The sequence below is a fragment of the Acomys russatus genome, chromosome X (assembly GCF_903995435.1).
Source record: "Acomys russatus chromosome X, mAcoRus1.1, whole genome shotgun sequence".
Taxonomy (NCBI): Eukaryota; Metazoa; Chordata; class Mammalia; order Rodentia; family Muridae; genus Acomys; species Acomys russatus.
The window spans coordinates 68,053,623-68,080,524 of NC_067169.1; the positions used below are offsets into that span (position 1 = coordinate 68,053,623).

Consider the following 26,902-nt stretch of genomic DNA (forward strand, 5'->3'; position numbering starts at 1 on the left):
GACTGTCAATGGTTGCTTCTATTTCTATAGGCGAAATAGGGCTATTTAATTTGTTTATCTGGTCTTGGTTCAATTTCGGCAAATGGAATCGGTCGAGAAATTTGTCCACTTCCCTTGAATTTTCGAATTTTGTGGCATAAATGCCTTTAAAGTAGGTTCTTATGATTCTTTGTATTTCTTAGGTGTCTGTTGTTATGTCTCTCTTTTAATTTCTGATTTTGTTAATTTGGATAGTGTTTCTCTGTCTTTTAGTTAGATTGGCTAACGGTTTGTCTATCTTTTTAATTTTCTCAAAGAACCAGCTCTTGGTTTTCTTGATTCTTTGGATTGTTCTCTTTGTTTCTAATTTATTGATTTCAGCCCTGAGTTTGATTATTTCTAGGCGTCTACTCTGCCTGGGTGTTTCTGCTTCTTTTTTTTCCAGAGCTTCCAGTTGTGTTGTTAGGTTGTTTATGTGGGATGATTCCTTTTTCTTTTTGAAGGTGCTTAGTGCTATGAATTTTCCTCTTAGCACTGCTTTCAATGTGTCCCACAAATTTGGGTATGTTGTTCCATCATTTTCATTGAATTTCAGGAAGTCTTTTATTTCTTCCTTTATTTGTTCTGTGACCCATGTGTCATTAAGTAGAAAGTTGTTTAATTTCCACGTGTTAGAATGCTTTTTGTTATTTCTGTTGCTGTTGAAGTCCAGCCTTAGACCATGGTGATCTGGTAAGGTACAAGGTATTATTTTAATCTTCTTGTATCTGTTGAGGTTTGCTTCATGACCAAATATGTGATCAATTTTAGAGAATGTTCCAAGGGGTGCTGAGAAAAAGGTATAGTCCTTAGCATTTGGGTGGAAAGTTCTGTAGATATCTGTTAGATCCATTTGCTTCATGACATTGGTTAATGAAGTTATTTCCTGGCTTAGTTTTTGAATCAAAGACCTATCCTTGAGTGAAAGTGCGGTGTTGAAATCTCCCACTATTAATGTGTTGGTATCGCCTTGTTAATAGGTCTTTTACAAATGTGGGTGCCCTTGTATTCGGAGCATATATGTTCCAACTTGTGATGTCCTCTTGGTTGACCTTACCTTTGACGAGTACGAAGTGTCCATCCTCATCTCTTTTGATTAATTTTGGTAGAAATTCTGTTTTATTAGATATTAGAATGGCTACCCAAGCCTGTTTCTTGTGACCATTTGCTTGGAATATTTTTCCCCAACCTTTCACTCTGAGGCAATGTCTGTCCTTGTGGTTGAGGTGTGTTTCTTGAATGCAGAAGAATGTTGGGTCATGTTTATGCATCCACTCCATTAGTCTGTGTCTTTTTATTGGAGAATTAAGACCATTGTTGGCGTGGAGTTTTCCTTCTAGTAACTTCTGTAAAGCCGGATTTGTGGCTAGGTACTGTTTGAATTTGTTTTTGTCATGGAATATCTTGTCTTCTCTGTCAATGGTTATTGATAATTTTGCTGGATATAGTAGTCTTTCCTGGTATCTGTGTTCTCTTAGGGTTTGCAGAACCTCTGTGCAGGCCCTTCTGGCTTTCATGGTCTCTGCTGAGAAGTCAGGAGTACTTCTGATAGTTTTGCCTTCATATGCTACTCGGCCTTTTTCTCTTGCCACTTTCAATATTTTTTCCTTGTTCTGTATATTTTGTGTTGTTATTATTATGTGGCGGGAAGATTTTCTTTTCAAGTCTATTCTATTTGGTGTTCTGTAAGCCTCTTGTGTGCTTGTATGCATCTCTTTCTTCAAATTGGGAAAAATTTCCTCCATTATTTGATTAAAGATGTGTTCTGGGCTGTGGAGTTGGCTATCTGCTCTTTCCTGTATCCCTATTATTCTCAAGTTTCGTCTTTTCATGTGGTCTTTTAGTTTTTGAATGGTCTGTGTTAGGAAGTTTTCAGATTTAGCATTTCCCTGAATGGTTGTTTCCAGTTCTGCGATTGTATCTTCAAGTCCCGATATTCGTTCTTCCATTTCTTGCAATCTGTTAGATAAGGCCACCTCTGAGATGCTTGCTTTCTTCTTTGCAGACTCTTGATCACGTTTTTCTTCTGTGTGTTCCTGCATCATAGCTTCCATTTCTATCTTCACGTCCTGTACCGTTTTAATGATTTCCTTAATCTGGTTATTTATATTTTTTTGAAATTCTTCAAGTGCCTCTATATATGACTCTTTTAACTCTTCAGCCCTCTTGTTTGCCTCCTCCTGCATTTGTTTACAGATTTTATTTGTTTCTTCCATTATCATCTTCTTTACTAAGGACTTGAGGTCATTTTCTTGCCTATCCATTGCTGTTAGGTTCTCTAGGTTATTTTCATTGGGAATGTTGGGATCCGGAGATGCCAAACTGTTTTGGTTTTTGGTAGCATTCTTATGCTGTCCTCTAGTCATTTTGATGGCTCTGATGTTGGAAGGTATCTTGTAGTGACCTTCGATGGTTGAGAGTGTTTAATTGATGACTGATTATAGGTCAGGTGCTCTTGCCTGTGGGGATCCGGGCGTATTTTTGTGGAACAGGTTGGTGATCCGGTTTCACTCCTGGTGATTTTCCTCTGCCCCCTGGGCTCCAAGCTGAGCCAGGCAAAGTAGATATCTGCTTGGACTTTATTGCTGTAATTCAGATCAGCTGTCTTGGGACCTAGAATAAGGTCCGCAGACAAACGTTCTGGCTGAGTAGTTTGATCCCAGCTGCCTGTCCTTCTTGTGGCTTTGTAGCCAAGATCCCACGTGGATCAGATCTTCTGGGGTTGTAGCTGTCTTTTAGCTCTGCCTCTATATCCTGTAGCAGTGCCCAACCTCTCCTATTACTATATGCCTGGAGGGACCAAGGTCGCTCTTGGTCAGCAATTAGGCACTGCAAGCAAGACCCTCTTTTTGTCTCCTGATAAAGTGAGAGTGCCTGCCTTTCTCGGGCCAGGACCTCCAGCTGGGCTCTCTCCTTCGGGGAGCAGGGAGCGCAGGGCCAGGGCCTTGCAGCTGGGCGTTTAGTAAGCCAGAGCTTTGCAGAGCTCTGATGGTTGCCCGTGGGACCAGATCTTCCCACCGGGCTATGATGGTCCCTTCACACTCTAGGACAGCAATTAGACACTGCAAGCACGGCCCATCCATGTTTCGTCTCCCGATAATATGAGAGTGCCTGCCTTGCTCGGGCTAGGATCTCTACCTGGGCTCTCTTGTTCGGGGAGCAGGGAGCGCATGTCCAGGGCCTTGTGGGTGGGTGGTTAGTAAGACTAGCTTTGCAGAGCTCTGGTGGCCGCCCGCGAGACCCGATCTTCCCGCTGGGCTATGATGGTCCCTTCACACTCTAGGACAGCAATTAGACAGTGCAAACATGACCCATCCACGTCTTGTCTCCTGATAATGTGAGAGTGCCTGCCTTGCTCGGGCCAGGATCTCTAGCTGGGCTCTCTCGTTTGGGAAGCAGGGAGTGGGGAGCGGGGAGCGTAGGACCAGTGCCTTGCGGCTGGGTAGGAACAAAAGGGTTGCAGAGCTCTGGTGGAAGCCCACAGAACCAGGTCTTCCCGCAGGGCTAATAAGTTCAGCTATAGCTCTAGGCAAGACCCATGTTTCCTGATGGATCTGTGGAAGCAGTTCAAGCTGATTTCTCACTGCCGCTGTTTGCAGGCTCAGTTAGGTGTGATTGGTGTTAGGTTTAGCCCCGGATGGCCAGCGAGCTGCAGTCCCACTTTAGCTGTCTCTGCTGGGTCCCGCCGCCTTTGTTTCTACTTGGCCTAGGCAGGTGACCTCTGCAGTTTGGGGTGGTGTAGAAGGAGGAATCTGGTTTTATCAAAGTCCAGCTTCAACATCAAATGGGGAAACCTGAGCTGAGACATGAATCTTATGGCTGGCTGGCTGGTGACCCTGCAAACTTTCTCAGAGGGTAATCTTCCAGGCTGGTACTGATTGTTACTGCCAATAGCTTCCACTGATGGTATAAGCTGGAGGTAGGGCTGATGGCTCCTAGGAGGTGCTAGAGCTGATGGTTACTAGCAGAGGCTTCCATTGATAGTGGCAAGCATCTAAATTTTCTTTTATTATTTAATTTTCATCCTCATCAAAGCTGTGTGGTTTAGGGTTTTAGGGACAAGAGTAGCAGCCTTGTTTCCTTCTAATAGTTTAAAATATGTAGATTCAAAACAATAGCATTAGATGTCTAATTTAAAACAGAAATCTAATAATGTCTCTTATAGTCTTAGCACTCTTACTCTGGGTTAAGGACTAAATAAAAGTTTTATTATTTTATTATACTTCAAAAATATAAAATATAAAAGTTTTCTCAAGTTAATAAACATAAGAGAACTTCTAGGTGAACAGATTCTGTTGTTGTCAAGTGAGAACAATATGATTATAGGAGACTTTGGCTGGATTCATATATAGACTATCCTTGATATAATTGGCTGCACATTTCTTCTCTTCTACTGTCTTTCATTCTTTCTCTCTTTTATTTATTTATTTATTTCTTCTTCTCTTTTTTTGTGGCTGGTCAATGTTGGAACAAAAACTAGCTACAAGCTTAGTTTTTCAAAAAATTATATAACAATATTCCACATGTAACTCATAATGTTAAACATAGTTTTCTAAGCAGGTAAGTATTTATGTGGCTTGCTTGTATGATAATTCCAGAATGTGTCCATTTAATTATAAAACTGGATTTTCTATATTTCTTTCTTTTGTTCCTTTACATAGTATAGATTTCTTTAGATTTTAATAGAATGGATTCTCATCAACTTTAATATTGCATTATGAAGTAAAGGAAAATATTTAATACAGCACATACTGGATTCATATTATACTTACATATAAACTATTCTCTAATTTTATTTTTACTTTTTTCATTTTATACCTTTAAGAGTATATTTAATATACTTTATTACTTATGAGTTGTCAGATTGTTACAATAATCAAAGTAAAATGTAATTGTCCATGAAGAGACAGTAACATATCATCCTTAGATAAGTGTTCAATTTGAGAAAAAAACATATGTATCCCATGAGCTACTTCTGGTGGCTTGGTTTGAAGAAAAACAGCTACTTCTCACTTCCACCCAAATTCACTAACAGATTAAAATGATAAAAATAAGATTAACAATGTGAAAATTCAGCTGATAAAGTTTATTTTTTTATAGCTAACAAATTTCAATAAACTCTATATTATAAAATCTAAGTTTATTCCAGTTAGTACAATTTGACATGGTCATGATTTTAATTCTTTTCAAAATAATTATTTTTGTTCAATTTTCTTAGCTTCTTAGCTAATTGAATTATTAAAACATCACTGATGTTTGCTACAATTGTACACAGTATTTGCCTGTACATCTGTAACTCATTACGAACATGTTTTTGTATTTGAATTTTAAAAATTAAATATATTCTATTCTAAATTTCAGGTATACTAAAAGGGAAAAACGGTATTGTGTAAAACAAAGGTTAAAGAAATCATGGAAATAATAAAAATTGTTTTGTTCCTTACTGCATACCAAGCAAGCAATCATGATAAGAAGAACATGAATAATTTTTGTTTCGTTTATTTTTGCTCTAGTAATTCCTGTTTCATTATGAACATCAAAATTTCTCAGTTTACACATTAACTTCAATATTCTTACACATTCTAAATGATCATATTCTGCACAAAAATTGTCATACACATTATATTTGCAATTCTTTATTAAGAAAGAAGATCCAATTCTCATATAAAATATTTTGAATACTATAAAAGTAATTTAAATAATATTTTATAGTTATTCTAGCATAATTTTTATTCAATATACAGTTAAAGTTATGTAAATTATATATTTTTTATTTATTTCTGAAAACAGGCTTTACTCAAGTAAAGGTTTAAATACATTCCATAACATTTAAACTGGAAGGGAAAAGAAAAGTAGAAGACCAGTTTGTTCCTTCACATGGCTCTGGGCAGCTGCAGTTACTGAGTTGAAACTTCTGCATCTAGGCACATGACCGACGGCTTCAGTTTGGTATATGTTCCCTTGTCTTTAGTTTAAACTGGTATTAGGCTGGCCTAGCCCTTCAGCTGTTTCAGCATCCCTGGTTAGAGGTGACCCTGGCAGTGCGGCAGATGTTCATGACCTCTGGAAATGTTCCCCTTTCTGAATCCTGCCTACCTGGTTAGATACCAGGGGTTCTTTCTTATTGTAGGCGACTCCTTGTAGAGATATAGCTGATGTGCTGTTACCCATCCTCTGGTTCACTTGGGCTGTTCAAGTGGGGAAATTCTCCTAGGATAGGGGCTCTCTAGAGGGACATCTGAGGAGCTTTTGGGTTTAGCTGAAACATTTTTTTATTGCTTTGTTTCATGTTGGACACTGACAGGGCTTACTTCTTGGCCTATTTAAATAAGGGACTTCCAGACTAGACAGCATGGCTCTTTTCAGTTTATTGCATGGAGGAGTTAAACTAGTCTAAGTTAAAAGCAGACCCCAAATGGTTACATTATACAAGCTGTGAGGTTTTTAAACTTGTGACAAGGGAAAGAAGGGAAATTCTACTCATTGTAAGGAAGTCCTCATTTAAGCTTCGGAGCCACAAGCACTTAAAAACCATGAACCTTCAGCTGATCGTCCTTAGCCAGTGCAGTCTCTATCAGGAACTGGCATATGTTCATGCAGTGGTCATCCTGTAGCTGAATTACTTCTCCATATTCTGGATGTTCAATTACAGTACTATTGCAGGCAAATTTCTTTTTAAATGCCATTATTGGTTTCTTTTTATCATAATCATTAGCGATCAGTAGTAAGGGTCTTCCTGCTGTTTATTTCTCTGTTGAATTCTTATATGGATATACTCCGCAGTGCCAGCAGGAATTAGGTCATCACCCTTTACTTGCATCAGCAAATGGTTCTAAAGAGTGGAGGTTCTGGATAGCAGACATATGATATGATTCCTTTTCTTCAATGGAAATGGCCCGCAGAAGGCAGCTTCAGGATTAGGCATGAAGGGGGATGAAGCATAAGGAAGGAAGAGGGCTTAAGGGGGAGGTAGCTGAGTCCTCAGAGGCAGCTCACTGACTGGGGCCTATAAATTATATTTTAAAGTGAGAATATTTTGTCCTTTTTGTGGTTATTCGTCTTGATGTTTAATGGTTGAGTGATTTTCCAGTATATAATGAGAATATTTTAAAAATCAAATTCTGTTTCCATACTTTTCAACAAAGGTTGAAATGAAAATTCCACAAAACTTAACACAAATCCCTAAGTACTCAAGCATTTTAAATATAATGCACTCAGAGGAAAGACAGCAGGTTGCCAAGAAGAGACTTGATACCCTATACAGGGGGAGGTAATCCCCTTCAGGAACAGTCATAGGGGAGGGGAATAATGGGAAAATGGGGGGAGGAAAGAATGGGAGGATACATGGGATGGGATAAACATTGAGAAGTAACAAGAATAAATTAATAAAAAAATTAAAAAAATAAGTAAATATGACGTCTTTAAAATTCTATGCAAAGTAATTCTTTTTTTTAACATTTTCTTTTATTAATTTATTCTTGTTACATCTCAATGTTTATCCCATCCCTTGTATCCTCCCATTCCTCCCCCACCCATTTTCCCATTATTCCCCTCCCCTATGACTGTTCCTGAGGGGGATTACGTCCCCCTATATATTCTCATAGGGTATCAAGTCTCTTCTTGGCTACTTGCTGTCCTTCCTCTGAGTGCCACCAGGTCTCCCCCTCCAGGGGACATGGTCAAATGTGAGGCACCAGAGTACGTGAGAAAGTCGTATCACACTCTCCACTCAACTGTGGAGAATATTCTGACCATTGGCTAGATCTGGGAAGGGGTTTAAAGTTTACCTCCTGTATTATCCTTGGCTGGTGCCTTAGTTTGAGCGGGACCCCTGGGCCCAAATCTGCCTATCATATTGTTCTACTTGTAGATTTCTAGGACCCTCTGTATCCTTTTATTTTGCTGTTCTCCCATGCGTCTCTCATTTAGAGTCCCAATAGGATGCCTTCCCCTCTGGCCCAGTTTCCTGGTAAGTGAAGGCTTTTGTGGGACATGCCCCTTGGGCTAGTATGCAGATATAAGTGAGTATATATCATTTGATTCTTTCTGCTTCTGGGTGAACTCACTCATTATGATCATTTCTAGCTCAATCCATTTATCCACAAATTTCGGGAATTCCTTGTTTTTAATAGCTGCGTAGTATTCCATAGTGTATATGTACCACAGTTTCTTTATCCACTCTTCTACTGAGGGACACTTAGGCTGTTTCCATGTTCTGGCTATTATGAATAAGGCTGCTATGAACATGGTTGAGCAAAGTTTCTTGTTGTGTGCTGGACCATCTTCTGGGTATATTCCAAGGAGTGGAATAGCTGGGTCTTGAGGAAGCCCTATTCCCATTTTTCTGAGATAGCACCAGATAGATTTCCAAAGTGGCTGTACTAGTTTACATTCCCACCAGCAATGAAGGAGTGTTCCTCTCTCCCCACATCCTCGCCAGCATGTGGTGTCGCTTGAATTTTTGGTCTTAGCCATTCTGATGGGTGTAAGATGGAATCTCAGAGTTGTTTTGATTTGCATTTCCCTGATGACTAAGGAGGTTGAGCATTTCTTTAAGTGTTTCTCAGCCATTTGATACTCCTCTGTTGAGAATTCTCTGTTTAGTTCCAAGCCCCATTTCTCAATTTGGTTATTCGGTTTGGTGGTGTTTAATTTCTTGAGTTCTTTATATATTTTGGATATTAGACCTTTGTCAGATGTAGGGTTGGTGAAGATTTTTTCCCAGTCTGTAGGCTGTCGCTTTGTTCTCTTGACAGTGTCTCCTGCCTTACAGAAGCTTCTCAGCCTCATGAGGTCCCATTTATTAATGGTTGACATTAAAGCCTGGGCCGTTGGTGTTCTGTTCAGGAAGTGGTCTCCTGTGCCAATATGTTCCAGGCTCTTTCCCACTTTTTCTTCTAAGTGGCTTAGTGTCTCTGGTTTTATGTTGAGGTCTTTAATCCACTTGGATTTGAGTTTTGTGCAAGGTGACAAATATGGGTCCAGTTTCATTTTTTTACACATAGACCTCCAGTTAGACCAGCACCATTTGTTGAAGATGCTATCCTTTTTCCATTGAATGGATTTGGCTTCTTTGTCAAAAATCAAGTGACCATATGTGTGTGGATTCATATCTGGGTCTTCGATTCGATTCCACTGATCAACCAGCCTGTTGCTGTGCCAGTACCATGCTGTTTTAATTACTATTGCTTTATAGTACAGTTTGAGATCAGGTATGAAGATTCCTCCAGAGCACCTTTTATTGTACAAGATTGTTTTAGCTATTCTGGCTTTTTTGTTTTTCCATATGAAGTTCAGAATTGAACTTTCAATGTCTTTAAAAAATTGTGTAGTTATTTTGATAGGGATTGCATTGAATCTGTAGATTGCTTTTGGTAGGATGGCCATTTTTACTATGTTAATTCTCCCGATCCATGAGCAAGGAAGATCATGCCATCTTCTCAGGTCATCTTCAATCTCTTTCTTCAGAGTTTTGAAATTTTTTTCATACAAGTGCTTCACTTGCTTAGTTAGGGTAACTCCTAGATATTTTATATTGCTTGTGGCTAATGTGAAGGGTGTGGTTTTCCTAATTTCTCCTCTGCAAGCTTGTCATTTGTGTATAGGAGGGCTATAGACTTTTTTGAGTTGATTTTGTATCCAGCCAATTTGCTGAAGGTGTTTATCAGCTTTAGGAGTTCTCTGGTGGAGTTTTGAGGGTCACTTATGTACACTATCATATCATCTGCAAAGAGGGATAATTTGACTTCCTCCTTTCCCATTTGGATACCCTTGATCTCCTTTTGTTGTCTTATTTCTCTGGCTAGAACTTCGAGTACTATATTGAAGAGATATGGAGAGAGTGGGCAGCCTTGCCTTGTTCCTGATTTTACAGGAATTTCCTTGAGTATCTCACCATTTACTTTGATTTTGGCTATTGGCTTGCTGTATATAGCCTTTATTATGTTGAGGAAAGTGCCTTGTATCCCCGATCTCTCTAAAACTTTAAACATGAATGGGTGTTGAATTTTATCAAATGCTTTCTCTGCATCCAAGGAGATGATCATGTGGTTTTTTATTTTCAGTTTGTTTATATGGTGGATTACATTGATGGATTTCCGTATATTAAACCATCCCTGCATGCCTGGAATGAAGCCTACTTGGTCATGATGAATGATATCTTTGATGTGCTCCTGTATTCGTTTTGCAAGTATTTTATTTAGTATTTTTGCATCTATGTTCATAAGAGAAATTGGTCTGAAATTCTCTTTCTTTGTTGAGTCTTTGTGAGGTTTAGGTATCAATGAGACTATGGCCTCATAGAATGAATTTGGTAATTTTCCATCCATTTCTATCTTTTGGAGTAGCTTGAAGAGTATCGGTATAACCTCGCCCTTAAAGGTCTGGTAGAATTCTGCACTGAAACCATCTGGCCCTGGGCTTTTTTTGGTTGGGAGACCATCGATGATTGCTTCTATTTCTGTAGGGGAAATGGGACTATTTAGCTTGTTTATCTGTTCTTCATTCAACTTTGGCAAGTGAAATTGTTCAAGAAAATCGTCCATTTCCCTTAGATTTTCAAATTTTGTGGCGTATATGCCTTCAAAGTAGGATCTTATGATTCTTTGAATTTCTTCAGTGTCTGTTGTTATGTCTCCCTTTTCATTTCTGATTTTGTTGATTTCAATACTGTCTCTCTGCCTTTTAGTTAGTTTGGCTAATGGTCTGTCTATCTTGTTGATTTTCTCAAAGAACCAGCTTTTGGTTTTGTTGATTCTTTGGAATGTTTTCTTAGTTTCTTATTTGTTAATTTCAGCCCTGAGTTTGATTATTTCCAGGCGTCTACTCCTCTTGGGTGTTTCTGCTTATTTTTTTTCTAGGGCTTCCAGTTGTGTTGTTAAGATGCTTATATGCAATGTTTCCAATTTCTTTTTAAAGGCACTTAGTGCTATGAATTTTCCTCTTAGCACTGCTTTCAATGTATCCCACAAATTTGGGTATGTTGTTTCTTCATTTTCATTGAATTTTAGAAACTCCTTGATTTCTTTCTTTATTTCTTCCCTGACCCAGGTGTCATTTAGCAGAGAGTTGTTTACTTTCCACGCACGTGTAGGCTTTTTGTTATTTCTGTTGTTGTTGAATTGCAGCCTGGGAGCATGGTGATTTGATAGGATACAAGGTATTATTTCAATCCTCTTGTATCTATTGAGGCTTGCTTTGTTACCTACGAAGTGATCAATTTTGGAGAAGGTTCCATGGGGTGCAGAGAAGAAGGTGTATTCTTTCTTGTTTGGGTGAAAGGTTCTATAGATATCTGTTAGATCCATTTAACCCATGGCATTGGTTAATGATGTTATTTCCCGGCTTAGTTTCTGTTTCAATGACTTATCCTTCAGTGAGAGTGGGGTGTTGAAGTCTCCCACTATTATTGTGTGGGGATCGATGTGTGGTTTAAGCTTTTTTAGGAGATCTTTTACAAATGTGGGTGCCCTTGTATTGGGAGCATAGATGTTCAGAATTGTGATGTCATCTTGGTTGACTTTACCTTTGATGAGTATGAAGTGTCCTTCCTCATCCCTTTTGATTAATTTTGGTTGAAAGTCTATTTTGTTCGATACTAAAATGGCTACACCTGCTTGCTTCTTGTGCTTGGAATATTTTTTTCCAACCTTTTACCCTGATGTAATACCTTTCGTTATGGGTGAGATGTGTTTCTTGGATGCAGAAGAATGTTGGATCTTGTTTGTGTACCCATTCAGTTAGTCTGTGTCTTTTTATTGGAGAATTGAGGGCATTGATGTTGAGAGATATTAATGACCAGAGACTGTTAAGAGTCTTAATTTTGAAGTTGTTTCCAGTCGAGCGTTTGTGTAGTTGTGTTTTTGTCATGGGATAGTTATCTATTTCCTGGTTAGTTTTGGTTGTAGCTTGACCCTTTGGGATGGAGTTTTCCTTCTAGTACCTTCTGTAAAGCTGGGTTTGTGGATAGGTACTGTTTGAATTTGTTTTTTCATGGAATATTTTGTTTTTTCCATCAATGGTTATTGATAATTTTGCTGCGTAAAGTAGTCTGGCCTGGCATCTGTGCTCTCTTAGGGTTTGCAGGATCTCTGTCCAGGCCCTTCTGGCTTTTATGGTCTCTGCTGAGAAGTCAGGTGTAATTCTGATAGGTTTACCATTAAATGTTATTTGGCCCTTTTCCCTTGCAGCTTTTAATATATTTTCTTTGTTCTGCATGTTTTGTGTTTTGATTATTATGTGGCAGGCAGTTTTTCTTTTCTGGTCAATTCTATTTGGTGTTCTGTAGGCCTCTTGTATGTTTATAGGCATCTCTTTCTTTAGATTGGGGAAATTTTCTTCTATGATTTTGTTGAGAATAGTTTCTGGGCCCTGGAGTCTGATGTCTTCTCTTTCTTCAATGCCTATTATCCTCAGATTTCTTCTTTTCATGGTGTCCTTAATTTCTTGGATGTTTTGTGTCAGGAGTTTTCCAGATTTGGCATTTTCTTTAATGGTTGATTCAATATCTGTGATTGTATCTTCAAGCCCTGAGATTCGTTCTTCCATCTCTTGGATTCTGTTAGAAAAGCTCACCTCTGTGTTGCTCGCCTTCTTCTCTGAGGTCTCACGTTCTCGTTTTTCTTCTGTCTGTGTGTTTATCATTGAATCCATTTTCATTTTCAGATCTTGAACTGATTTTTTGATTTCTTTCATCTGATTTTTTGTATATTCCTGAGTTTCTTCCATTGCCTCTTTATAGGTCTTCAGAGTTTGAACCGTTTTCTTTATTTCTTTCATCTGGTTGTTTGCATTTCCCTGCAATTTTTCCAGTTCCACTCTATGTGCTTCTTTTGTGTCTCTCACCTGTTTGTCTGCGTCTTCCTGCATTTGATTACTAATTTTATTTGTTTCTTCCATTATCATCCTCATTACTAAGGATTTGAGGTCATTTTCTTGTATTTCCGTTGTATTTGAGTTCTCTGGGTTGTTTTCTTTGGGATAGCTGGAAACTGGAGACGCCATGTTGTTTTGGGTTTTCTTTGCGAATGCTTTTTCGTTGTCCTTTAGACATCTTGCCGTCTTTGTTTTTGTTGGGTAGCTTCCAGAGTTGGATGGAGGGTGTCTGACGATAGAATCACTTGTTTTCTCACGATTTCCCTAGGCTGCGAGCTCCAAGCTTCACTGGTGTGGATGTTAGGAGGTTAGCCCTGTTGTTCTGGTCTCTCACAGCCAGTGATCCTCAGCCCCCCTCTGCTGTGGATCCTGCAATTGTTCTTGGTCCCTGAATGAGCGTTGGGTCAGGGCAAGGTATCCACAGCCTTCTGTGTTCCCTTCCAAGTCCAGCCAGGAGCACTGGGCCCGAACCACAGGCAGAACTCAGCTAGATTCTCAGGGCCTGAACTGTCTGCCAAGCTCAGCTAGGGATTTTGGGCCCAAAATGCACACAGGGTCCAGCCAGAATTTTTGGGCTGGGACTACGCACCAAGCTCCACTAGGGCCTTTTGGCCCAAAGTGTGTGCTGTGGTCAGTTATTGACTCAGGGCCCGAACTGACCACCAATCTCAGCCAGGAGTTCTGGATTCAAACTGCACACTGTGTCCAACCAGAGTCTTAGAGCTGGTGGAACCGAGAGCTCTGTCCAGCCTGCGCCACAGCAGGAGAACTGCGGCTGCTCTGAGTTAGCACCAGTGGTGGAACAAGTGCTCCGCCCAGACTGTGTCACCACAGGGGAGCTGCCACTGAGCTGAGGTGGTGCCTAGTATGGAACTGAGCACATCACCAAGCCTGCGCCACAGCAGGAGAACTGCAGCTGCTCTGAGTTAGCACCTGTGGTGAAACCAAGTGCTCCGCCCAGACTGTGTCACCGCAGGGGAGCTGCCGCTGAGCTGAGGTGGTGCCTAGTGTGGAGCTGCGAGCTCAACTAAGCCTGCGCCACAGCAGGGGAGTTAGTGCCTCAGGCAGAATTGCTTGCTGGGCCGGGCCAGTACCCGGGACTCTGGGGCCGAACTGTTTGCCGAGTCCAGTCTGGGTCCAAAGGCTCCACGTGACCCAAATCCTGCCCCGAGTCCCCTCTCCCGCAGCAATTCCCACCAGCCACCACACCAATCGCCTCCACCGGAAGGCTATGAGCTGCAAACCTCAGCCGCCGCTGCTGGTGCCGCTGGTGCTGCTGCCTTTGCTGCTGCAGCTCCGATCAGAGAAAAACCACGCTCCTCCCGTGTGCAGGGGCACGCAGGACCTCCGAACCGTGGAGCACTCCCGCTGCCGTGATGTTCGGACCTCGGTGTTCCTGGCTCAGAAATCTGTGCAATTCCCTGAATTGTTCACTGGAGCCTCCAAACGCGGTCCACACTGCTCGCCGCCATCTTGGATCCCCTCAGCAATCGCAAAGTAATTCTTGATTAAAACCTATATTGACATTAATACAGTAAATCAGAATCTGTGCATAAAATATGCAATTCATCATTTTAATTTACAATAAATTACCCAAAATGTTTGCTAATCCTTAATTATAAATACTTATTCAAAATTTGAACTTTGAAAGAAATTTACATATAACAATCAAAATAATTATTTTATGGGGTGATTATGAAATTATTTCTTCTTATTCTGTTCTTATAAATACAGTCAATGAAATGGTTTTGTTCCTGAAATTATTATTATTTCATCAAAATGGTTAATATGTAGGTACAATTTTGGACTCCCAGTTCTTTTATTGGCATATTAATTCATGGTCCATATAATTTCCCGTGTACACAAGGGAGTTTGGTATTGTTTTCATTCAAAATATTTGATTAAATTATTATATATGTAGAGTTTTTCCTGTTTTAGATAAATATTAGGAAAGATTTAACTCAGTAGAAGACCAACAAACACTTCATTCATAGGTCCTGATAAAAATATTACTTCACTCAATATAATATATAATGAACTATGAAATATATAGGATTTTGTAAGACAGATTATAAATTCTTTGATTAGTTTATAGCAACAGGGTAATATACATCTAAACGTACAAAATTATATAGATGAGAAAGTTTATAGCCTTAAAGCATCTTAGAAATTAAGAAGTACAAATTTTGTTCTTTCCAAATATTTTCATAATGGAAAACATATATTCATGTCTTCACCTCAACAATATTCTTACTTATTATATAAGGTTAAAATCATTCCCTAACAGTTTCATCAATATTGTACCAGCAAGATCCTTAGAAGTATTTGACTAAAACATCATGGCATATTTTGTTTTGTTTGGATACTTCTCATCTTATTGAGTTTTTGTTTGCTTGCTTCTTTGTTTTGATTTTAACTTTCTGGTTTTTATCTTTTGAGAGAAGGTAGACAGTGTAGAAAATTATATATTGTAATTTGGATATGAAATGTTCTTCACAGCTTCATGGATCTTGACATTCAATCCCTTTGTGAAGGAGCTCTTTGTGAATGTTGTGAACCTTTTAATTGTTGTAAATTTTCCAGGAAGTGTGGCACATGCATTTAATTCCAGAAGTCTGGAGCTGAGGCAGCAGATCTCTGTCAGTTTGAGGCCACCCTGGTCTACAAAGGGAGGCCAGGACAGCCAAGGCTACAAGAGAAGCCCTGTCTTCACAACCAAAACAACAACAACAACAACAAACAAGCACACAAACAAACAAATAAAAACAAAGAAAAGACTTGGACATTTACTGGAAGTGACTTATTCGGGTGAGCCTTGAAGTTTTACAGACTGACCCAACTTCGTTTTTTACTCTCTGCATGTGTGCATGTTACCTGTCTACTTTCTTTTTCTTGTTACCATGCCTTTCCTATATATATTCATGCATTCCCCGCAGTAATGGACACTATTACTCTGTAAATTTGTGCAATAATAAATCCTGTTGACATTCTGCTGCTTTTAACAGGACAAGTTATCATAACAACACAAAAAGTAAGACTTACAGAGAGATAAACAGATGATGTGATAGGTAAATCTGTAATGATTCATTGATAAAAATGTTAATTAACTTTTGGAACCAACATTAGAAAAGATTAGAACTCATTTAGTGGAATGAAATTTTAAATTAACATGTATTTAAATGGTAACTGTTACTCTTCTCAGTCATAGAATCAGACATAATATTTCAGGGTAACAATTATGGCACAGTATTTAGACTACATGTTTAAGTCTCCTATCGAATACTCTAATATCTTTCATTGACTTATATAAAAATAATGAAGTGGTACTGCATTTATAGAACAGCTGTGTGTTCATAAAGAACATATTTTATTTTGATTGAATGTAAAAATATTTTGATGTGCAGCTGAGTGGCTTGTCTTTAGGAGACAGTAAAATGGCAGCTGGTTTTACCCTAGAAAATATCTTACTAGAGACATTCCAGTTGTGAATATATGATACTTCCTTAAATGGTCAAAGGGAAGTTATCCCATATGTAAAATTTTTCCTCACATCTGTGGTGCTTTAGGAAGCATACTCTCTTTGTGATTGGGTTCTATAAGAGAATTTCCCCCAGGAAATGAAAATGTAGAATATTTTTAAATAACTAGAGCAAAATGGTAAAAAAATCTTTAAGCAATCACTCTCTGAAAGTATATATTTTAACCAATACTTACACAGAGATAAGTACACTTGTAAATAGATACTTAAATTGACATATGCTTTTATTTATAAAAAAAAAATCATCCATGACTTTATAAAGATGGATCTAGTACACCTCCATAATACCACTGAAAAAAAATCTTTCTGATTCAGTAAAATATATTGATTTTCTTTAATGATAACTATTGCAAATAGATAATCATGTTTTACAAGGTTATGAAATGTACGGATATTGAAACCCCAAATAAAGAATTAGTTATTATCCTGAGACATCTATAAATTTTGTATTTAAAATGCCACCTACTTTGGCCCATTTATATAGTTTGTTTTCAAAGGTGTCAAGAAAAATGGAATTTATTTTATTAATAATTTTAATATTTAATTTACATCTCAATTGTAGCACTCTCCTTTGTCTCCTCCCAGTCCCATCATCCTACTCTTACTCCTGCTACCCCTCTCCGCTAGTCCTGAGAAACAGGAGCCCTCCTCACATATCATCTGACCCTAACCTATCAAGTTTCATCTGGTCTGTCTATATGCTACTCTTCTGTGGCCTAGAGGAAGTGATCAATAAATGAGCATTAGAGTCCATATCAGAGTTATCCCCTACTCCCATATTATGAGACTTATATTTGAGTAGAAGGTCTAGCTCCTCACTATGCATGGTCCCTGGTTGCTGCATCAGTCTCTCTAGCACCTCACCCCAACCCCTAACCCCACATGTGGCCACCTGAATTTGTTGGCACCATTGGTCTCCTTGTGGAGCTCTTGTCTTCTGCAGGCTTTTCTATCCACAAATTATTCCATAAGACTACTTGTGCTCCACCCCAAAGTTTGGCTGTGAGTCCCAGAATCTGCTTCAGTTCTCCACTTCTGGGTGGAGTCTTGCAGAGGATCTCCGTGCTTGGCTCCTGTCCTGTTCCTTCTCTTCAACAGCTTCTGGTGTCTATTCTATTTGTCCTTCTAAGTGAGAATTAAGCATCCTCTCTATCATCCTACTTTTTACAAAGCTTCTTTAAGTTTGTGGATTATAGTATGCTTATCCTATATTATATGGCTAAAATCCTCATATAAGTGAATATGTATCATGCATGTTTTTCTGTATCCGGGTTACCTCACTCAGGATCATTGTTTCTAGTTCCATCCATTTGTCTGCAAATTTCAATGTTTCCTTGCTTTTAATAGCTAAATTAATATGTGAAACATAATGTTTTGATTGATTCTCAAAGTGCTATCACACATTGCTTTTCAAATAATGTTTAGATAGATATATAGCATGGAAAATAGCTAGATATATATTTATTATAAGTATAAACATTTTAGAAGATAATTGTAATAATATGCCAATTTTAGTAACTAGGAAATGAAAATTGAGTTGAAATTAATAATCACTATGATTAATAATTATAAATATAATTTAAGCAGTTTCATACTAATTCATCATAAAATACAGAGTAAATTACTTTTGCCTTCATGGTGATTATTGAAGTCAAGTCAATAATATCAAATACTTGAAAAATTGGGTGAGCCTTAGAGTTGTTAAACATACATACTACCTATACATAATACCTATAATATACATAGTTACCTATAATTTAATAGTATTCATTTAAATATTAATGTCAATAAATTTGTGAGAATTTTGTTTTTATTAATATAATATAATGTAGGCATTGTATCTGTGCTCATCTGCTTTCTATTACTTTAAGAAATACATTATGAAGTGAGTTCATAGACAGAAAAAATTTTTTGGATCATAATTGCTTTTGATGATATAGGAAGCTTGTTGCCTCCTGGCCTGAAATTGTGGTGGAACGAATCTTTTCACGTTGGTGAGAAGTTGAAAATGTGGTAAACAATACAGTGCTTTGTACTTCTTTCAATGACTTGAAAACCACTTGGAGCTCCCCGCCCTAGAAGATTATATCACCTTTGGCTATTTAGCACAAGACGCCTTTTAAGAAGTTCATACTATAGCAATATCTGATTACAATTACTATGTTTGTGCTGTGTGTGTGTGTGTGTGTGTGTGTGTGTGTGTGTGTGTGTGTGAAGTAAGAGTTAAGAAATGGGACTCAGAATTAAGCAGAGAATTTTCAACAGAGGAATATAGAATGGTTGAGAAACACTTAAAGAAATGCTCAATATCCTTAGTCATCAGAGAAATGAAAATCAAAATGACTCTGAAATTCCATCTTATGCCCATTAAAATGGTTAAGATCAAAAAACTCAAATGATAACTCATGCTGGCAAGGATGTGGAGATAGGGGAACACTCCTTCATTACTGTTGGGAGTGCAAACTTTACAACCTCTTTGGAAATCAATCTGTCCCTTTTTCAGAAAACTGGGAATTGGGCACTTCAAGACCCAGCTATTCATCTCCTTGGAATATACCCAAAAGATGCTCCACCATACAACAAGAACATACACTCCACCATGTTCATAGCAGCGTTATTCATAATAGTCAGAACCTGGAAACAACCTAATGTCCCTCAGTCGAAGAATGGATAAAAAACTGTGGCACATTTACACTATAGAATACTACTCAGCTATTAAAAACAAGGAAATCCTGAAATCTATGGGAAAATGGATTTAACTAGAAATGATCATACTAAGTGAGTTAACACAGACACAGAGAGACTCACATGGTATATACTCACTTATAATTTGGCACTAGCCCAAAAGAAATGCCCCATGAATGTCTTCACTTACCAGAAGATTGGGAAAGATGCCAGGACTTCCTATTGGTACTCTAGGTGAGAAAAGTATGGGAAAATGGGGAAATAGAAGGATCCAGAGGGTCCTTCTTATAGAAACCTACAAGAAGAACATCATGACTGGCAGATCTTGACTCATGGGGTTCATCTCAACCTACTATACCAACCAAGGACAATACATGCAGTAAACATTGAACCCTTTACTCAGATCTAGCCAATGGAGAAGACATTCTCGACAGTTGTGTGGAAAGCAGAGACTGACTCTGACATGAACTCTAGTGCCCCATATTTGACAACTTACCCTTGGTGGGGAGGCTTGGTGGCACTCTAAGAAAGGTTAAGCAGGCTACCAGGATGAGACTTAGTAGGCTGTGACCATATGGTAGGGCAGGAGGTCCCCTTCTGTCACAGAACTAGGGGATTAAAATAGGGTGAAAGAAGGAGGGAGGGGGAAGGGAGGATACAAGTGAGGGGAAAACAAATCAATTATTAAAAAAGAAAAGTATGAAGTGGCTAAAATGATCGGTGCTATATAAAAATTATATGAAATGTACATTTTGGTGTCCATACATTATTTGAATAAAGCCATGCTCATTCTCTTTTGAATCAGCTGTAAACATTAATGCCAGCGTTGAATAGCTTAAATAGTAAATGTATGAACCAATAAACATAAATTATTTACTGCCTGGTCCTTCACAGGAAAAAAAATGTGCTGACTTTGCTATAGATTACACACATACAAATAAATGGAGGCAATGGAGGGATGCATTTCCCACATGGTTCAAGAACATTCAAAAGGGAAGTCTTCAGATAAAATATCATGGATTGACAATAAATTGCAAAGAGAAATATATTTTAACAGACTGAATTTAGAAATTTGTTGAAAAGTAGTTTTTTTCAATATTAATAAACTTTTGTGAGAATGTGTTTCTAAGTACTTGCCTTTTACATTAAATAGCATATAGTATAGAATATGGTTTAAGAAAAACAATTTATATTTCTATTCTCTCACTGGATTTCTCCATCTTTCATAAAAGAATGAAAGATATAAAACTTTTTGGTTATTGTTTGGAAGACCTAGCTTCTGACAAGAAAATAAACAAACAGAAGAAAATGACTGCTTAAAAGAGAGAAACTCACACTTCTTCAGTTAATCATTTGTTTCAAAACATTTTTGTTTTCATTTTTGGAAATGAAAATTAATATATATTAATTCAATACTTTCTAGAAATTTATATATTGCCAGTTAATGGCTGTTACTATTCTGTTTAGGAACACCTTTAAAACTTCATTATGCTGGGCTTTTTAATGGTTGTGTAATTTTCTGTATGCACATTTGCATCATAAATACAGTGCATGCCTTTGTATAGTGGGAGCTATGTAAATATTTCTGTTTATTTACACATGTATCCCAATGATAGTCACTACTATAGGAACAATGTTATTGCTATACTCTAATAACATTTGATTTTCTTATTTCTTTGGAATACAATTAACTAGGTCTTGTGGATTTGTATAAAAATGAATTGTATGCAAATGCCCTCACAGTAGCTAAATTTTCATATACTAACTGTACAAATGCCAAATAATATAGTACATTCAGGCCCAAAGCAATTTTCACTGATTATTCCTTAGCTGAAGGATAGTAGAACTGCAGAACAAGTTTAATAGCCCAAGGGACTATGTGTATTAAAGCCAAGAAAGACTGAAATGTAACTCATAAATTAGGTTTATTAGATATTATATATGGTATAGCTAGAGAAGCATGAAAATTATAACCATATAGTTTCCCTTTTCATTCATCCGTGAATATTCAATTTATCACTTGTGCTTAGTGGTTAACCCATGCATGAATGAATCATTATAAAATCCATATAATCTTAGATAGTAGCTGAAAAATATATTTAAGCATGTGACAGTCAGTTATATAAAGCAAACTATAATAATGCCCAGGAAAATTACTTGACATATAATGTTTCAGTCAGGATATGAAATCTAAACCTTTGTAATGTCACTGATTTTAGGTGGAATTGATTTTACTATATAATTTTCTTAGTATCTAAACCATGTATATTTAATTTTTAAGGCTTTCTAGTGAATAAGATATAGAGGTTTTCAACATTATATTTTTCACAATTTTCCAAGATGAGTCATAACTTTACTGTCTCATTAAAAAGTCATTAAAATAGACTAGTTCTCCCATCATCTAACCTGACCCTTTAAATATCATGTATGTGTTTCCTACGCATTTTCCTTAATTATGTCATAGAGTTTAGTGCAATTCTCTCTGAAATGTCAAAATAATCAGAAGCTCATTAACGAAGAGGAAAACTTCACAATTTTTGCAAGATCGCAAAACATGGCAAGTTACTGGAAGCCTGCTGAAAGTTTCTCAAACATTATTGGCAAGTAACTCCACACATTTTATGTTATTGTGATGGTATTGATTAGAGTTAATTAAATATTTATACATATTTCCTTCTCCCGTTTGATTCTTCATTGTTAGCTGATCAAATCATGGTCTTTTCAATCACTAGTCTACTTTTATCACAAGAATATACATCTAAAGTATAACAGATAGATGTGATTCTATAGAAAGATAAGGTAGGCTAGTTGGATAAGGTCTTCAAAAATCTCAGAGACATGAAGAATATGGCATTTTAAATGTTTTTATTATTTTAAAGATTCACTGACAATGAAACAGGTTAACTCCTGATAACACCCAGTATAACTCAAAGAGGATGATGAGTATCAAAGAACCTCCTTATGGTTGTCAAATACAAATATCCAAAACACTAAGAATGTAACATTTATAAAATTCCTGATTGTCATGCTTCTTCTGTCTATAGGTAATTTATTATATATACATGTAATAGTATAAATGTATATTAAAAAATAATAAAAATGTTTAATTAGTAAAAATAAAAATTATTAACAACAACATCAACAAAACAATTTATACATATTTTACACTTCTAAATTGTGGCTGAAGCCAGGCCTGGACTTTAGTAACCAATATTTCTAACCATTCTCAAAATTTTTTACAGTCGTCTCATCCACATTTTCCCTAACAGTATATATACTTCCTCTTTTCTTTTCCATACTCTAGTGCCAATATAATTGAAAATTGTGTTTAAAGGAATCCTATTAATTCTTTCATTATGATCTTCAAATGATCTATTCTCATTTAGAATAAATTCTAGTATCTATGTAAAGCTCTCCAAAGCCATATTAAATGTCTTAAGGTATAACTATGTGAAATATCTATTGAATTGAATTCCTTACGCTTTTCTATCTCACTTAAACCTAGTATGTAGTCTTCTTCATAATGGAATACATGTAAGTTAAGATAAAATTTACCTTTTATAATACTAAAACACAAAAATTTGCTTTCTTTTTCCCTTTGAAAAAATTCCTTGAATTCACAGGTTAAATAATGGCATAGGGCAGGCAAAAACAAAACATAATAGAGACAGCAAAAATAAGCTATTATTGTTCTCCTGATATTTTTATTTATCATTGGGTGTGGAGCATCAAACCACAAATTATTTCAGGTTTGAATACAGAATCAATGGACCATTGTGAGAAAACTACATATGATTGGTTTTGGACATTTTCTTGTCTTTTGGTGGATCATAAGGGTACCATTGAAAATTACTGCTTAGTGCTTGAAAGAGTTAATTTCACTTCCAGTAATGCTTATTACACTGCCCTGGATATCACAAGGCATGGAAAGAGAACCTAGCTCAGTTTATTGATAAAATGCTCATTTGTTATAGGACACGATACAGAAAACTGCCGATTAAAGAAACTTTGGGCCTTTACAATTTTATGTGGGCAGTCAGAATAGGTTTATTGTTAATAAGTGTTTAAAGACTGTACTCAGAGTCAAGTGTGCTTTTTGTCACCTCAATCTGATTATTAAGTATACATAGTTGACTTTCATTTATATGTTGGAAATTCCCAGCACTGTTAGTTTCCTTTTTATGTACCTGGATTAAAACTGTTTCTACTTTGATTTTTAACAGTCAAGCGAGGCTTAAATTTATCCCTCTTTCTGGTTAAAATTAAAATATGGAGCATCAAGTATAGTGAGAAGAAATTAAACACATGACATGAGCTAATTGATGTATTACTCATTCAGACACCTTTGTCCTATTTTTCCCGTCTACAATGTATGAAAGATTACCTCAGCCACTTCTGTTAAATGATCAGTTCAATCCTACTTTTAAAAATTGATGATTTAGTTTAGCATATGTCCAAACACTTGATGCCATTATACAATATTAATGAATAATTACTGGGAAGGAAAAGAGCTTACAGGATTTTTTAAAACAGCACTGATAGTACATTTTATTCAATATAACTAGTTACATTTTGAAAGATTACAGATATATTTGGAGGGAAATATTTTGTATAATTTATACTTATATATTAATACTCAAAAATTACATAAATTTCCCATGTGTGCTGTGTAATGTTTTAATACAGGCATGTACACATTCTTCACACATACTTCCTTATCTATTTTCCTTTCCCCAATACATTATTGTTACCTACAATCACTAGAACTGTAATATGGTACCCATTGATATTAAAGAAAAATCTTGATTTATTTCTGTCTATTTCCAAAAAAAGTGGTAATCAATACTGTAAAATCTTACTATTAAAAAATAAATAGGAACAACAATTAAAGTAAAATATTTTCATTAAAAGCTGTGTTTCTAAGTATTATTGTGTTTAAAATAATATTTGATGAAGCGACATATAGTTTTTTCAAATAGTAATGCATTTTAGATGCAAACTACTTATCCATTCAATAGTTTATAAGATATCATCATTACAATAAAGTTATCACCAATGATCTTGAATATTATGAAAATTGCTAATTGTGCTATTTTGTTTTCTGGATTTTTTTTTTTTTTTTTTTTTTTTTTTGCTTTTGGTAAATTTGCCCATGATTCAAGTAACTATATTACTTAGTTTGTGGTTTGGCTATTTTCTTTTCAGTGAAATGGCAATCACTATGTGTATTTAAGATAATGACACTTTGAAAGTGATCTATAATAGGAAACTACAAAGCAATGGACCAATCCAAATTATTTTCTTATATAACCACTTTGTTACTATGATGAACAGTTACATAATAAGAATTTATATTTTACCTCACAATATATAGTGCACATCATTAGATACATTCGAAATCTTGAAATCACACACAGGAAATCTATTGTCTCTCTTAATTTTCATCTTAAAACAGGGAATATAAATTGAGATATTTTTGCACTAAATCATAGAACTAAACAATTCTATGATTCATTTTCTAATCTTTCAGATAGACAGGGTTTCTCTGGGTAGCCTTTGCTGTCCTCAGTTTCTTTGTAAACCAGACTGACCTCAAACTCACAAGGATCCACCTTCTTCTTCCTCCATGAGTGCTGCGATTATAGGCATGATCCACTGTCCCCTGCTCATGTAGTGATTTTATCGTATCAGATACTTATACATATATGTGCGTATATAAACCTACGATAGTATATAAATAATACTATATACTACAATACTATGTATGTGAATATATATATATATTTAACAATTGAGAAAGTTTATGCATTTTGAAAATTTAAATGGTGATCTATCCTCATTTTTATCACACACTGAAGTAATATAATTTTTTATCAAATGAAAAAATATGATATTCTCAGGTATATAGAGCATTTCGGTATGTTTTAACTTTTCTCAGTATATTTTATATATTATATGATGAAAACATAAGTGCAAACATTTCCCATGCAATCAATTAAATTGTAAAGGCCAAAATAAAAAAAATCTATAAATACTGAATTACTAGTTGAAAATGCATTATGTTAATGAAAGATACTGGCACTTTGTTTATTGAACAGAAATCTTTGCTCAAGTGAATAAGAACATTTACTGATTTAATACAGATTTATTTATTTTTATTAATTTGTTCTTGTAACATCTCAATGTTTATCCCATCCCTTGTATCCTCCCATTCTTCCCTCCCTCCCTTTTTCCCATTATTCCCCTCCCCTATGACTGTTCCTGAGGGGGATTACGTCCCCCTATATATTCTCATAGGATATCAAGTCTCTTCTTGGCAACCTGCTGTCCTTCCTCTGAGTGCCACCAGGTCTCCCCCTCCAGGGAACATGGTCAAATATGAGGCACCAGAGTATGTGAGAAAGTCATATCCCCCTCTCCACTCAACTGTGGAGAATGTTCTGACCTTTGGCTAGATCTGGGTATATACTCACTAATATCTGCATACTAGCCCAAGGGGCATGTCCCATGAGAGCCTTCACTTACCAGGAAACTGGGACAGAGGGGAGGACATCCTATTGGGACTCTAAATGAGAGAAGCATGGGAGAATAGCAAAGTAGAAGGATCCAGAGGGTCCTAGAAACCTACAAGTAGAACATTAGGATAGGCAGATATGGGCCCAGGGGTCCCGCTCAAAATAAGGCACCAGCCAAGGACAATACAGGCGGTAAACTTTAATACAGATTTATAAGTGGTCAGGCAAAATCATAAAATCTATGTATGATTCTAGAAAGTTATATAAATCACATTTTGACAACTAACATTAATATGTATACTTTGAAGACTCTATAATTTCTGAGAAGGGCCCTGGAAATTATTTATATTTATTTTCCTAAGAAATAATTTATTTTAAAAGAAATAGCATGTTTATTAATAAACATTTTCTTTTAAAGTTAGACATTTTGATACAAATTAGTCGTTTCAAATTATTCACAAATAACTCTTTTTAAAAGATCTATTTATATATTATGTATACAATATTCTGTCTGCATGTACACCTGCACAGCAGAAGAGAGCACCAGATCTTATTATATTTGGTTGTGAGCCACCATGTAGTTGCTGGGAATTGAACTCAGGGCCTTGGGAAGAGCAGCTGGTGCTCTTCACTCTGGAGCCATCTCTCAAGCCCAGAAATAACTCTTTCAAAAATATTGAGGGTCACCAATATATGAAGTTTTTCTTCATTTTAAAGTGTATTTCCAGTTTTTTATAGCATGGTAGCTAACCCACAAATTAATACATTTTATACATATTAGATGTTTACATTATTATTTGACACACATATCTTATGTTACTTTTGGGAAAGGATGGTACTGGTATAATAGCAAATCTTTTTTGAGCTGAGGAAATATTTTCCATAATTTATTTATTACATTTTGGGCATATTAGTATATAAGAACATTTGTACTTAAAACAGAATTTATTTTTTTAACGTATTTAACTCTACATAGATCTAGGGCCTAAAAATATCAGTAAAATTGTCAGGACTGTGATTCTATGAGGCCTAGCATCACTACTATAATATTTCAGAGCTTGTCTTCACATAAGAACATTTAATAATATTGATGCTGAGTTTTCTTAGTATTGGATGATCAAGTCTTTTCATTTTGTCATGGATCATTGGTTTATAGTGATGAACTTAAAATCTGGAAGTAGAAAAAGTAAAGGAATGTATGCAAAAGATGATTCCTCAGTTACTGCTATACCTAAGCAATAGTTCATTGTATAAAAAAGATATAGCAGAATTA

General features: G+C 36.4%; 1 protein-coding gene and 1 pseudogene across 2 annotated transcripts in view; one reads left to right on the plus strand and one right to left on the minus strand.

The window, feature by feature from the left end:
• Positions 1-26,902, plus strand: part of Pcdh11x (protocadherin 11 X-linked) — a 598,814-nt gene that overhangs the window by 139,461 nt on the left and 432,451 nt on the right. The gene's annotated exons all lie outside the window — the stretch shown is intronic.
• LOC127184902 (eukaryotic translation initiation factor 1-like) lies at positions 6,543-6,881 on the minus strand (annotated as a pseudogene).